The 15,987-nt window shown below is 44.0% G+C and overlaps 1 protein-coding gene across 2 annotated transcripts in view; it reads right to left on the bottom strand.

Annotated features, from left to right (window-relative positions):
- Positions 1-9,002, bottom strand: part of nicn1 (nicolin 1) — a 36,264-nt gene extending 27,262 nt beyond the window's left edge. The window contains exons 1-2 of one of the 2 annotated variants that reach the window (XM_065004342.1): positions 8,756-9,002; positions 8,539-8,615 (exon numbers count right to left, since the gene is read on the bottom strand). The gene's annotated coding sequence lies outside the window, so the exon portion shown is untranslated. The remainder of the gene's footprint in view (positions 1-8,538; positions 8,616-8,755) is intronic. The other variant, XM_065004345.1, reaches the window with a different exon arrangement.
- Positions 9,003-15,987: the final 6,985 nt, after the last annotated feature.

Here is a 15,987-nt window from a genome sequence, read left to right as displayed (position 1 = left end):
ATACTGTTGTGGCCCTGTCCCAATACTGTTGTGCCCTGTCCCAATACTGTTGTGGTCCCTGTCCCAATACTGTTGTGGCCCTGTCCCAATACTGTTGTGGCCCTGTCCCAATACTGTTGTGGCCCTGTCCCCTGTTGTGGCCCTGTCCCAATACTGTTGTGGCCCTGTCCCAATACTGCTGTGTCACTGTCCCAATCCCAATACTGTTGTGTCCCTGTCCCAATACTGTTGTGGTCCCTGTCCCAATACTGTTGTGGCCCTGTCCCAATACTGTTGTGTCCCTGTCCCAATACTGTTGTGGCCCTGTCCCAATACTGTTGTGGCCCTGTCCCAATACTGTGTGTGTCCCAATACTGTTGTGCCCTGTCCCAATACTGTTGTGCCCTGTCCCAATACTGTTGTGGCCCTGTCCCAATACTGTTGTGTCCCTGTCCCAATACTGTTGTGTCCTGTCCCAATACTGTTGTGGCCCTGTCCCAATACTGTGTCCCTGTCCCAATACTGTTGTGGCCCTGTCCCAATACTGTTGTGGCCCTGTCCCAATACTGTTGTTGTGGCCCTGTCCCAATACTGTTGTGGCCCTGTCCCAATACTGTTGTGGCCCTGTCCCAATACTGTTGTGGCCCTGTCCCAATACTGTTGTGCCCTGTCCCAATACTGTTGTGGCCCTGTCCCAATACTGTTGTGTCCCTGTCCCAATACTGTTGTGTCCCTGTCCCAATACTGTTGTTGCCCTGTCCCAATACTGTTGTGGCCCTGTCCCAATACTGTTGTGGCCCTGTCCCAATACTGTTGTGGCCCTGTCCCAATACTGTTGTGGCCCTGTCCCAATACTGTTGTGGCCCTGTCCCAATACTGTTGTGTCCCTGTCCCAATACTGTTGTGTCCCTGTCCCAATACTGTTGTGGCCCTGTCCCAATACTGTTGTGGCCCTGTCCCAATACTGTTGTGGCCCTGTCCCAATACTGTTGTGTCCCTGTCCCAATACTGTTGTGTCCCTGTCCCAATACTGTTGTGTCCCTGTCCCAATACTGTTGTGGCCCTGTCCCAATACTGTTGTGTCACTGTCCCAATACTGTTGTGGCCCTGTCCCAATACTGTTGTGCCCTGTCCCAATACTGTTGTGGCCCTGTCCCAATACTGTTGTGTCCCTGTCCCAATACTGTTGTGGCCCTGTCCCAATACTGTTGTGTCCCTGTCCCAATACTGTTGTGGCCCTGTCCCAATACTGTTGTGTCCCTGTCCCAATACTGTTGTGTTGTACTGTTGTGGCCCTGTCCCAATACTGTTGTGGCCCTGTCCCAATACTGTTGTGGCCCTGTCCCAATACTGTTGTGTGTGTGCCCTGTCCCAATACTGTTGTGGCCCTGTCCCAAATGTGGCCCTGTCCCAATACTGTTGTGGCCCTGTCCCAATGTGTCCCAATACTGTTGTGCCCTGTCCCAATACTGTTGTGTCCCTGTCCCAATACTGTTGTGTCCCTGTCCCAATACTGTTGTGGCCCTGTCCCAATACTGTTGTGGCCCTGTCCCAATACTGTTGTGTCCCTGTCCCAATACTGTTGTGTCCCTGTCCCAATACTGTTGTGGCCCTGTCCCAATACTGTTGTGGCCCTGTCCCAATACTGTTGTGGCCCTGTCCCAATACTGTTGTGGCCCTGTCCCAATACTGTTGTGTCCCTGTCCCAATACTGTTGTGTCCCTGTCCCAATACTGTCCCAATACTGTTGTGGCCCTGTCCCAATACTGTTGTGGCCCTGTCCCAATACTGTTGTGGCCCTGTCCCAATACTGTTGTGGCCCTGTCCCAATACTGTTGTGGCCCTGTCCCAATACTGTTGTGTCCCTGTCCCAATACTGTTGTGTCCCTGTCCCAATACTGTTGGCCCTGTCCCAATACTGTTGTGGCCCTGTCCCAATACTGTTGTGGCCCTGTCCCAATACTGTTGTGGCCCTGTCCCAATACTGTTGTGGCCCTGTCCCAATACTGTTGTGTCCCTGTCCCAATACTGTTGTGGCCCTGTCCCAATACTGTTGTGGTTGTGGCCCTGTCCCCTGTGGTCCCAATACTGTTGTGGCCCTGTCCCAATACTGTTGTGGCCCTGTCCCAATACTGTTGTGGCCCTGTCCCAATACTGTTGTGGCCCTGTCCCAATACTGTTGTGTCCTGTCCCAATACTGTTGTGCCCTGTCCCAACTGTTGTGGCCCTGTCCCAATGTTGTGGCCCTGTCCCAATACTGTTGTGTCCCTGTCCCAATACTGTTGTGGCCCTGTCCCAATACTGTTGTGGCCCTGTCCCAATACTGTTGTGGCCCTGTCCCAATACTGCCCTGTGTGGCCCTGTCCCAATACTGTTGTGGCCCTGTCCCACTGTTGTGGCCCTGTCCCAATACTGTTGTGGCCCTGTCCCAATACTGTTGTGCCCTGTCCCCTGTCTGTCCCAATACTGTTGTGGCCCTGTCCCAATACTGTTGTGGCCCTGTCCCAATACTGTTGTGGCCCTGTCCCAATACTGTTGTGGCCCTGTCCCAATACTGTTGTGGCCCTGTCCCAATACTGTGTGTGTCCCCCTGTCCCAATACTCCCCTGTCCCAACTGTTGTGGTCCCTGTCCCAATACTGTTGTGTCCCTGTCCCAATACTGTTGTGGCCCTGTCCCAATACTGTTGTGTCCCTGTCCCAATACTGTTGTGGCCCTGTCCCAATACTGTTGTGTCCCTGTCCCAATACTGTTGTGGCCCTGTCCCAATACTGTTGTGTCCCTGTCCCAATACTGTTGTGGCCCTGTCCCAATACTGTTGTGTCCCTGTCCCAATACTGTTGTGTCCCTGTCCCAATACTGTTGTGGCCCTGTCCCAATACTGTTGTGTCACTGTCCCAATACTGCTGTGGCCCTGTCCCAATACTGTTGTGTCCCTGTCCCAATACTGTTGTGTCCCAATACTGTTGTGTCCCTGTCCCAATACTGTTGTGTCCCTGTCCCAATACTGTTGTGTCCCTGTCCCAATACTGTTGGATTATTGTATTTCCCCCCAACGGCTGCAAATATTGAGGGGTCTTATTCTAATGCTTTTCCCTATAAAAATCCACAAAATCACCGATTTGGCAAATCATTGTACGCATGTTAGGCTACACATCATGAAATATATAGAGACAAATTACAGACAGTAGCCTACAAGTAGCAAAATATAACTAAGTTGGTTGAACATGAAATGTAGGCTATTTAAATATGTTTGAAATAGGCCTATAGCCTAGGCTTCCGCTTACTATTTTAATAATCTCATTTGAAGCATATTTTTTTTTTATACGTTGCATGTTTGTATCAACCGCAACTTTTTTATTTGTAGTCAACTTTGTTCTGAAGTTATTGGCGGTCACAGAGAGATGGATAAAACCCCAAGTGATTTTATATTTAACAGAGATCTCCGGTGGTTTAAAAGCATCTGGCGACGCAAGTTAACTGTCTGAGGGTGGCGCTAGATTACCACCCCTGTCAAGTTAACTGTTCTGGAGGTGGTCTGAGGGTGGCGCTAGATTACCACCCCTGTCAAGTTAACTGTTCTGGAGGTGGTCTGAGGGTGGCGGTAGATTACCACCCCTGTCAAGTTAACTGTTCTGGAGGTGGTCTGAGGGTGGCGCTAGATTACCACCCCTGTCAAGTTAACTGTTCTGGAGGTGGTCTGAGGGTGGCGCTAGATTACCACCCCTGTCAAGTTAACTGTTCTGGAGGTGGTCTGAGGGTGGCGGTAGATTACCACCCTGTCAAGTTAACTGTTCTGGAGGTGGTCTGAGGGTGGCGCTAGATTACCACCCTGTCAAGTTAACTGTTCTGGAGGTGGTCTGAGGGTGGCGCTAGATTACCACCCCTGTCAATGTTAACTGTTCTGGAGGTGGTCTGAGGGTGGCGCTAGATTACCACCCCTGTCAAGTTAACTGTTCTGGAGGTGGTCTGAGGGTGGCGCTAGATTACCACCCCTGTCAAGTTAACTGTTCTGGAGGTGGTCTGAGGGTGGCGCTAGATTACCACCCCTGTCAAGTTAACTGTTCTGGAGGTGGTCTGAGGGTGGCGGTAGATTACCACCCCTGTCAAGTTAACTGTTCTGGAGGTGGTCTGAGGGTGGCGCTAGATTACCACCCCTGTCAAGTTAACTGTTCTGGAGGTGGTCTGAGGGTGGCGCTAGATTACCACCCCTGTCAAGTGAACTGTTCTGGAGGTGGTCTGAGGGTGGCGCTAGATTACCACCCTGTCAAGTTAACTGTTCTGGAGGTGGTCTGAGGGTGGCGCTAGATTACCACCCTGTCAAGTTAACTGTTCTGGAGGTGGTCTGAGGGTGGCGCTAGATTACCACCCCTGTCAAGTTAACTGTTCTGGAGGTGGTCTGAGGGTGGCGGTTAAGATTACCACCCTGTCAAGTTAACTGTTCTGGAGGTGGTCTGAGGGTGGCGCTAGATTACCACCCTGTCAAGTTAACTGTTCTGGAGGTGGTCTGAGGGTGGCGCTAGATTACCACCCCTGTCAAGTTAACTGTTCTGGAGGTGGTCTGAGGGTGGCGCTAGATTACCACCAATGTCAAGTTAACTGTTCTGGAGGTGGTCTGAGGGTGGCGCTAGATTACCACCCCTGTCAAGTTAACTGTTCTGGAGGTGGTCTGAGGGTGGCGCTAGATTACCACCCCTGTCAAGTTAACTGTTCTGGAGGTGGTCTGAGGGTGGCGCTAGATTACCACCCCTGTCAAGTTAACTGTTCTGGAGGTGGTCTGAGGGTGGCGGTAGATTACCACCCCTGTCAAGTTAACTGTTCTGGAGGTGGTCTGAGGGTGGCGCTAGATTACCACCCTGTCAAGTTAACTGTTCTGGAGGTGGTCTGAGGGTGGCGCTAGATTACCACCCCTGTCAAGTTAACTGTTCTGGAGGTGGTCTGAGGGTGGCGCTAGATTACCACCCCTGTCAAGTTAACTGTTCTGGAGGTGGTCTGAGGGTGGCGCTAGATTACCACCCCTGTCAAGTTAACTGTTCTGGAGGTGGTCTGAGGGTGGCGCTAGATTACCACCCCTGTCAAGTTAACTGTTCTGGAGGTGGTCTGAGGGTGGCGCTAGATTACCACCCCTGTCAAGTTAACTGTTCTGGAGGTGGTCTGAGGGTGGCGCTAGATTACCACCCTGTCAAGTTAACTGTTCTGGAGGTGGTCTGAGGGTGGCGCTAGATTACCACCCCTGTCAAGTTAACTGTTCTGGAGGTGGTCTGAGGGTGGCGCTAGATTACCACCCCTGTCAAGTTAACTGTTCTGGAGGTGGTCTGAGGGTGGCGCTAGATTACCACCCCTGTCAAGTTAACTGTTCTGGAGGTGGTCTGAGGGTGGCGCTAGATTACCACCCCTGTCAAGTTAACTGTTCTGGAGGTGGTCTGAGGGTGGCGCTAGATTACCACCCCTGTCAAGTTAACTGTTCTGGAGGTGGTCTGAGGGTGGCGCTAGATTACCACCCCTGTCAAGTGCAACGGTAATAATGATGGATTTGGGAAACAACTTATGAGATTTAACGATGCTCCTACGAAAGTTATAAGGATGAACTTAGCCCTAAGATGATTTTCTGTTTCTATTTGGATAAATGTAAAAAGAATAATAATAATAATAATAATAATAATTGAATTCCAGATAAATCAGGACATATCATGTGATGATTGAGCAGGAGAATCATGCTTACATCTGCTATGACAGGCTCATTGCCCACCCTCCCAAAAGCCTTGAGGGGATGAGAGGGCATAGCCTATGGGTTCCTAGCTTCAACCCCACAGCGCACACACACACACACACACGCACACACACTTTCTTTGTTTGTACTTTTCCATATTATGTCTAACTTTGATATACTACCCAGGAAAGGGTTCAAAAAATAATAATAATAATAATAATATGTTTATAAAACACTAATAACACATTCCTAATATTAAGTTAAACATCCTTCTTTAACCCGTCTCCTCCCTTTCATCGACACTGATTGAAGTGGATTTAACAGGTGACGTCAATAAGGGATCATAGCTTTCACCTGGATTCACCTGGTCAGTCTGCGTCATGGAAAGAGCAGGTGTTCCTAATGTTTTGTCCACTCTGTGTATGTCGCTTTTGACAAAGGCTTCATGAAATCTCAGATAATATATTAACCATTTCTGAGACTCACTTAGATAATACAGCAGTAGCAATAGAAGGATATAACTACAATAGAAGAGACAGAAATATTTATGGGGGAGGTGTTGCTGTGTATATATATATATATATATATACATACATACATACATTCAGAGCCATTTCTCTGTAATGCAGAGAAGCTCTTATGTCGAGTGTTATTGAAGTGTTGTGGTTGCAGGTTCACAGGCCTCATCTAAAGCCTATTATTTTAGGGTGTTGCTATAGACCACCAAGTGTTAACAGTCAGTATCTAAATAATGTGTGTGAAATGATTGATAGTGTACGTGATGTAAACAGAGAGGTCTACTTTCATGGGGACCTGAATATTGACTGTTTTTCATCAAGCTGTCCGCTCAAGAGAAAGTTTCTCACTGTAACCAGTGCCTGTAATCTGGTCCAGGTTATTAAATCAACCTACCAGGATGTTTACAAACACTACAGGAACAAGATCATCTACATGTATTGATCACATTTTTACAGCCTTGTTCTTAAGCTGAACCCATTGGATGCAGTGATCACAATATAGTGGCTATATCCAGGAAAGACAAAGTTTCCGAAGCTGGGCCTAAAATAGAGTATAAGAGACTCTTATAAGGATGATGTTAAAAATGATTGTTGGTCTGATGTGTTCATTGAGGAGCATCCAGACGCTGCATATTATTCATTTATTGAAGTGCTACTTCCAATTATTGACAAACATACACATGTGAGGAAACGGACTGTTAGAACTGTTAAGGCTCCATGGATTGATAAACTGTATGGTTGAAAGAGATGGGGGAAAAGGAAGTGGCTAATAAGTCTGGCTGCACATCTGACTGGCTGACTTACTGCAAATTGAGAAATTATGAGACTAAACTGAACAAAAAGAACAAAAAAACATGTATTAAGAAGCCAAGATCAATGATATAAAGAATGATGGGAAAAACACTTGAGTACTTTGACTGAAATTATTGGGCAGAAAGACAAATTCAACTCCATTTCTATCCTTCATCAAATCAGTTGGCTTATTCAACACAAAACCAGTTGATGTTGCCAATTATTTGAATGATTACTTCACTGGCAAAGTGGGCTAACGTAGGCAGGAAATGCCAACAACGAACAGTGAGCCGTCGTATTCATGCATAGCAAAATAATAATTCCAATTTTATGTTTGAATTTTGTAAAGTTAGTGTGGGAGAGGTGAAAAAAATTATTGTTATTGATCAATAAAGACAAACCTCCTGGCATTGACAACTTAGATGGAAAGCTACTGAGAAGGGTAGCTGACTCTATAGCCACTCCTATCTGTCATATCTTTAATCTGAGACTAGAGGAAAGTCTTTGTCCTCAGGCCTGGAGGGAAGCCAAAGTCATTCCACTACCAAGGAGTGGTAAATGTGGCCCTTACTGGTTCTAACAGCTGACCTATCAGCTTGATATTATTGACCATAAATTGTTATTGAGAAAACTCATGTGTTATGGCTTTTCAACCTCTGCCATATCATGGATTCAGAGCTACAGTATCTATCTAATAGAACTGAGAGAGGGTTTTCTTTAATGGAAGCTTCTCTAATGTTAAACATGTAGAGTGGGGTGTATCATAGGTCTCTAGGCCCTCTACTCCTTTCTATTTTTACCAATGACCTGCCACTGGCATTAAAATAAAGCAAGCCTGTCTATTTATGTTGATGATTCAACCCTATCACAGCTAATGAAGTCACTGAAACCCTAAATAAAGAGTTGCAATCAGTTTTTAGAATGGATGGCCAGTAATAAACTGGTCCTGAACATCTCTAAAACTAAGAGCATTGTTTCTGGTACAAATCATTGCCTAATAACTAGACCTCAGCTGAATCTGGTTATGAATGATATGGCTGTTGAACAATTTGAGGAGACTAAATTACTTGGTGTTACCTAAGATTGTAAACTGTCATGGTCAAAACATATAGATTCAATGGTTGTAAAGATGGGGACAGATATGCCACCAGTCTTTTCACAGTCCCCGGGACCAGAACATTGTCTAGTTCATGTACATGATTGCATGAAACTCCATTCTCATGTAGTCAAAGTGAACAGCAAACCTGGTTTCAAATATAACATAACATATCACGGCACAACGCCCCCCCCCCCCCCCCCATGTGACCTACTTGTTGTGTGTATGTACTGTCAGGTACGTGTAACTTAATCTTCTAAATATATGTAAATTGTACAGTCTTAATGTATTTTATGCTGTATCAGACCCTAGTAAGACTAGCTGTGCCATTGGCGTCGGCTAATGTGGATCCTAATCAAATAATCTAACACCATTTTTTCAAACATCACCAAACTCAACTGATATTTACATTTTGATGGCTTTATGAAATCATACAACACTAACCTTGGTTAATGGCTGCAACGCAAATATGATCAACTTCAGCACCTTGGACAGCGACCGGCTGTGTGGCTGCAGCAAAGCTAAAATACAGTTATATAACACTCAGATTGCATTATTGGGTGGGACAGGTTGGGAGGAAAAAGGCGACTATAAAGAAAGCTGACAAGCCAGCTAACGTTTGCTATATACGCTAGCAAGCTAGCTAACGTTAGCTACTCACCGCTGAAAGTAGAGTTAGCGGTAGCTAGCTAACCACCAAGCTAGCAACCAGATGGACCGTTTTCCTTCCCCTCGGATGTCAATATAGAACAGCAAAGGTTGCTAGATATCGATGTCCTAGCTTACTGTGTTGTGTGTGCACTGTTTTCCCCTCGGTTACAGACGGCGAAATTACTGTAAAAACAGTTCTAGATGTCGCCGTAGGCCTAGCAGTGGGCATGCTGCCAAGGAATTTACCATTTCCTGAATGTGTAACTATGGCGACACCAGATATTTAAAGGAACAGCGTCACAGCAACAAAAAAACGGAGATATGGGATGACGTCACCACAGTTGGCTAAATCAATCGCAAAGTTGAGACTGCAAAATGTATCCATGACGTGCCAATGATATCTGATCACCCATGGTTTCAATACAAATACAGATAAATGGCCCTGCAGAGCTCCATCTTGGGTTGGTAATAACTAGAGACTAGATGTAGGTGTAACAGGTGTGAAACTGAAGCAATCAGCAGTGGGCTTTCATTTTCCCTAGCATTTATCCATAGCACTTGCTTAGAAATTAGAGCCAGTTTAGGAGTTGATTAGGCTATACTGTGAGTGAAGGAAATATGAAATTGATGCACTGTGTATTTAGAAGTACGCCCAGATAGCACAGGTAGGGGGCAGCATTGCTCCATGGTTTGAATTCAGCTTGTTTCGATGTGGTTCTTTCTCTTGCCTCTTCCCCCTCTCTCTCTCTCTCTCTCTCTCTAACTCTCTCTATTTCATCCCCTCTCTCTCTGATGGTACACTATCATACATTCTGGTCATGCATGTCGTTTATTGTTCAGAGGGGAGCATTTCAAAAGCAGGTCTTTCTTTAATACCTTGGAACCTTGGAACCTTGGAACCTTAACTACAGTAAAACAACAATACTTCCCAGATGGTGAAGGCTGAGGGATGTCTTCTGGGCCTAGCTACCCGTTTTATCTTAGAACCACACATTTATGCCTCAGCAGCATGGACAGGACAACCTCTCCTCATTCCCCTCTCTCTCTCTCTTCTCTTTCTACTCTCGGTCTCTCCTCTCGCTCTTCTCTCCTCTTTCTCTGTCATCAAAGTAGGCAGCAGATCACAGTGTGTTTTACAACAGGCAGAACAAAGCCAAGCAGAGCAGGGGATGTATGATAGCAGAGCACCCTAGAGAGAGAGAGAGAGAGAGAGAGAGAGAGAGAGACAGAGAGAGAGAGGGAGAGAAAGAGAGAAAGAGAGAGGAAGGGAGGAAGAAAGAGAGAGGAAGGGAGGGAGAGAGACACACTTCCCTGTGATGCTGAACACAGCCCTGCTAGGAACACCCGCTGAGAGGGACACCTCAGAGGAATGACCAAACTGTGTGTTTGTTTGTCAAATCAAATTTTATTTGTCACATGTTTCGTAAACAACAGGTGTTGGCTAACAGTGAAATGCTTACTTATGGACCCTTCCCAACAATGTAGAGAGAAAGAAAATAGATAAACAATAGACAAGTATTACCACGTTAAAGTATTCATAAATAGACAATGAGTAATGGAATGAGTTACTTTGTCTACATTCTCATCTCATATGTATATACTGTACTCGATACCATCTACTGTATGCTGCTCTGTACCATCACTCATTCATATATCCTTATGTACATATTCTTTATCCCCTTACACTGTGTATAAGACAGTAGTTTTGGAATTGTTAGTTAGATTACTTGTTGGTTATCACTGCATTGTCGGAACTAGAAGCACAAGCATTTCGCTACACTCGCATTAACATCTGCTAACCATGTGTATGTGACAAATACAATTTGATTTGATTTGATTTGATTTTTGATTTGGTAACTTGGCTATATATGAGAGGTACCAGAGGTACCAGTACAGTGTAATGGTAACTTGGCTATTTATGAGAGGTACCAGAGGTACCAGTACAATGTAATGGTAACTTGGCTATTTATGAGAGGTACCAGTACAGAGTAATGGTAACTTGGCTATATATGAGAGGTACCAGAGGTACCAGTACAGTGTAATGGTAACTTGGCTATTTATGAGAGGTACCAGAGGTACCAGTACAATGTAATGGTAACTTGGCTATTTATGAGAGGTACCAGTACAGAGTAATGGTAACTTGGCTATATATGAGAGGTACCAGAGGTACCAGTACAGTGTAATGGTAACTTGGCTATATATTAGAGGTACCACCAGTACAGTGTAATGGTAACTTGGCTATATATTAGAGGTACCACCAGTACAGTGTAATGGTAACTTGGCTATATATTAGAGGTACCACCAGTACTGTGTAATGGTAACTTGGCTATATATGAGAGGTACCAGAGGTACCAGTACAGAGTAATGATAACTTGGCTATATATGAGAGGTACCAGAGGTACCAGTACAGAGTAATGGTAACTTGGCTATATATGAAGGGTACCAGTACAGTGTAATGATAACTTGGCTATATATGAGAGGTACCAGTACAGTGTAATGGTAACTTGGCTATTTATGAGAGGTGCCAGTACAGTGTAATTGTAACTTGGCTATTTATGAGAGGTACCAGAGGTACCAGTACAGTGTAATGGTAACTTGGCTATTTATGAGAGGTACCAGTACTGTGTAATGGTAACTTGGCTATATATCAGAGGTACCAGTACAGTGTAATGGTAACTTGGCTATATATGAGAGGTACCAGTACTGTGTAATGGTAACTTGGCTATTTATGAGAGGTGCCAGTACAGTGTAATTGTAACTTGGCTATTTATGAGAGGTACCAGAGGTACCAGTACAGTGTAATGGTAACTTGGCTATATATGAGAGGTACCAGTACAGTGTAATGGTAACTTGGCTATATATGAGAGGTACCAGTACAGAGTAATGGTAACTTGGCTATATATGAGAGGTACCAGTACTGTGTAATGGTAACTTGGCTATATATGAGAGGTACCAGTACTGTGTAATGATAACTTGGCTATATATCAGAGGCACCAGTACAGTGTAATGATAACTTGGCTATTTATGAGAGGTACCAGTACAGAGTAATGGTAACTTGGCTATATATTAGAGGTACCAGTACTGTGTAATTGTAACTTGGCTATTTATGAGAGGTACCAGAGGTACCAGTACAGTGTAATGGTAACTTGGCTATTTATGAGAGGTACCAGTACAGAGTAATGGTAACTTGGCTATATATGAGAGGTGCCAGAGGTACCAGTACAGTGTAATGGTAACTTGGCTATTTATGAGAGGTGCCAGTACTGTGTAATTGTAACTTGGCTATTTATGAGAGGTACCAGAGGTACCAGTACAGTGTAATGGTAACTTGGCTATTTATGAGAGGTACCAGTACAGAGTAATGGTAACTTGGCTATATATGAGAGGCACCAGTACAGTGTGTGTACTGTATATGTGTATATCGGAGGGGTTGGAAGACAGAACACACATTTCCATCATATATGGAAAAATTACGTATATTTTATTAAATAGGAAAAGTAAGACATTTGAATTCACAGTCTTCAAGAGATCGAAATTAGTTTGTTTCACTCTTCAAATATTGTAAAATCTCCAGGTTTCTGGCTTCTGTATTCCTGACCTTGATTGGCCTATTTTGAATTACTTGATGAGCTCAAGTTTTAAATATCTGTATTTCCACATTGCCTTAATTGCAATCGACAATAGTTACTGCCATTCAATAATGACTTCAAGTAATTATATTGTAGCAAACCTCTCTATATGAGCCATGTTACAAGTCCTGCCACATGAGGATCTTTGCAGTCTCCTGAAGGGGAAAAGGTGTTATCGTGCCCCACTTCACAACTGTCTTCACAACCCTCTTCACGACTGTCTTGGTGTGCTTGGACTGTGATAGTTTGTTGGTGATGTGGACATCAAGGAACTTGAAACCATTGAAGCCATTGTGTTTACAGCAGGTGTATCATAAGGATATGGAAAACATTCCTAAAACAGGACAAGGCTTATTTTTGTTCTAGATATTGTGCACTTGTTACACACACACACACACACACACACACACACACACACACACACACACACACACACACACACACACACACACACACACACACACACACACACACACACACACACGCACACACACACACACATACAGTTTAAGATGAGGCACAGCCTATGAATAATAGATAGCTTTTTGTGTGGCAAAGAAAATTCAGCATATTTTATGTAGGTCATTTCAAAGTGTACTGAAGACTCATTTTGAGGTACCGTATAGCACAAACTGAGCCTCTCGTCATCTGTTTAAGACAGGATCACTTTGAACGGAACAAGGAGATATACGGTTGATTTGGTTACGGTCAGGGCTAGGATCGAAATCAATTTTAATCCCGTCAACAAAAAAAAAAAACTCTCATAGAGAAGCATTGATCAAAATTGGAATTGAAGTGTGAATTTCACTTCCTGAATTGGCTGAATGATTAAAATGGAACCCCAGCCCTGGTTACGGGGCATTGTGCATTATCTGTTTCCCTCTGCTCTCTCAAGCTCGACCGTCATTGCCTTCAGTTGACCTTTACCAGTGTGTCTTGTGTGAGAGAGATGCACTCTTCCTAAATCAAACAGATGTTAGACATGGTTGGAGAATTGCAATAACCCCCTGGCAAAGCCTGACGAATGCTGATGATGTTGGTTTACAGATGCTTGGAGACTACATAGAGACAAAGTTGGTGCTTGGAGACTACATAGAGACAAAGTTGGTGCTTGGAGATTACATAGAGACAAAGTTGGTGCTTGGAGATTACTTAGAAACAAGGTCGGTGCTTGGAAACTACATAGAGACAAGGTCGGTGCTTGGAGATTACATAGAAACAAGGTCGGTGCTTGGAGATTACATAGAAACAAGGTCGGTGTTTGGAGATTACATAGAAACAAGGTCGGTGCTTGGAGATTACATAGAAACAAGGTCAGTGCTTGGAGATTACATAGAAACAAGGTCGGTGTTTGGAGATTACATAGAAACAAGGTCGGTGTTTGGAGATTACATAGAAACAAGGTCAGTGCTTGGAGATTACATAGAAACAAGGTCGGTGTTTGGAGATTACATAGAAACAAGGTCGGTGTTTGGAGATTACATAGAAACAAGGTTGGTGCTTGGAGATTACATAGAAACAAGGTCGGTGTTTGGAGATTACATAGAAACAAGGTCGGTGTTTGGAGATTACATAGAAACAAGGTCAGTGCTTGGAGATTACATAGAAACAAGGTTGGTGTTTGGAGATTACATAGAAACAAGGTCGGTGTTTGGAGATTACATAGAAACAAGGTCGGTGTTTGGAGACTACTTGTAACAGTACAAATAAGGGCCAATATGTCTGGAGACTACAGCACAGATACAGCAGTCAGCAGACTGGTCTATCTTTAGATACAGGCAGACTGAGACCCTCACCAGCCCTCACACCAGATGTTCCACTGATACTTAAGGCTATGTCAACTGTTAATTGAATGCCTATAATCCCAGGTAAATCGGCCCGAGATCATATAACACAGTTAAATAGCACCCGGAAATTGAAAATGATTTGATTTTTCTTGACGGTGTCAGATTTTCTTTCTTGTTTGATTATATTTTTAATCAGACACATTGCTGAATTTGGATGTTGTTTGGATTACAGACCAAGGTGCTCGGAGACTCTAGCCCAGATTCAGGCCAACTGATGATCTGAAAGACGGTTGGTACAACTCAGAAGGTCTTAATAACTCATCTGGTACGACTGCTGTTCCCCGGCTACCGTAACTATGCTACTCCTTGTACAGCTAAGTCCACTGGCACATTATTTACCATTGACATAGTATAGTATGGTATAGTACACTATAGTACACTATATTATAGTACACTACAGTACAGTATAGTATAGTACAGTGTGAGGTGCTGCTGCAGATGCATCACCTGCTCGCAGTTTAAAAACACAGTGTAGTGTAGTATAGTACAATATGGTATAGTACAGTATAGTACAATATAATATTGTAAGTCGCTCTGGATAAGAGCGTCTGCTAAATGACTTAAATGTAAATGTAAATGATAATACAGTGCAGCATAGTACAGTATATTATAGTATAGTACAGTATAGTACAGTACTGTACAGTATAATACAGTATAGTATTGTACAGTATAGTATAGTATAGTATGGTATAGTACAATATAGTACAGTACGGTATAGTACAGTATAGTACAGTATAATACAGGACAGGATAGTACAATATAGTATAGTACGGTATAGTACAGTAGAGTACAGTATAATACAGTACAGCATAGTACAGTATATTATAGTATAGTACTGTACAGTACAGTACAATATAGTATAGTACAGTATAGTATAGTATAGTACAGTAGAGTACAATATAATACAGTACAGTACATTATAGTACAGTACAGTATAGTACAGTATGGTATTGCACAGTATATTACAGTACAGTACAGTATAATAGAGTACAGTACAGTGTAGTACAGTATAGTATAGTACACTATAGTATAGTATAGTACAGTATAGTCAAGTCCAGTACAGTCCAGTACAGTACAGTACAGTACAGTACAGTATTGTATGGTATAGTGCATCCAATGTCTCCTTAGAAGTGCTTGTTCACTAATGAGTTTGCGTAGTCGGCAACTCACTGCAGATGTTCCACTGACACGTCTGTAACCATTACTTTACCAGGTAAGTTGTCTAAGAACACACTGCTATAAATGGTGATCACAAATCAAAATGATACGCCTATAGGATCAGACTTTTTATGATGAATTATTCAGTTTAAAAACACTTTTGTTGTGTAGCAACTTAGCACACCCGTGATTCCCCATGATTCCCCGAGATTCCACACCTGGGATTCCCCATGATTCCCCATGATTCCACACCTGACATTCCACACCTGGGATTCCCCGTGATTCCCCATGATTCCACACCTGGGATTCCCCGTGATTCCACACCTGGGATTCACCATTATTCCACACCTGGGATTCCCCATGATTCCACACCTGGGATTCCCCATGATTCCACACCTGAGATTCCACACCTGGGATCCCCCATGAATACCCATGATTCTCCATGATTCCACACCTGGGACTCCACACCTGGGATTCCCCATGATTCCACACCTGAGTTTCCACACCTGGGATTCCCCGTGATTCCCCATGATTCCACACCTGAGATTCCACACGTGGGATTCCCCATGATTCCCCGTGATTCCACACCTGGGATTGCACACATGGGA

The sequence above is a fragment of the Oncorhynchus nerka genome, linkage group LG2 (assembly GCF_034236695.1).
Source record: "Oncorhynchus nerka isolate Pitt River linkage group LG2, Oner_Uvic_2.0, whole genome shotgun sequence".
NCBI lineage: Eukaryota > Metazoa > Chordata > Actinopteri > Salmoniformes > Salmonidae > Oncorhynchus > Oncorhynchus nerka.
Note: the sequence above shows the minus strand (reverse complement) of the source record. Positions and strands in the feature narration are given on the sequence as shown.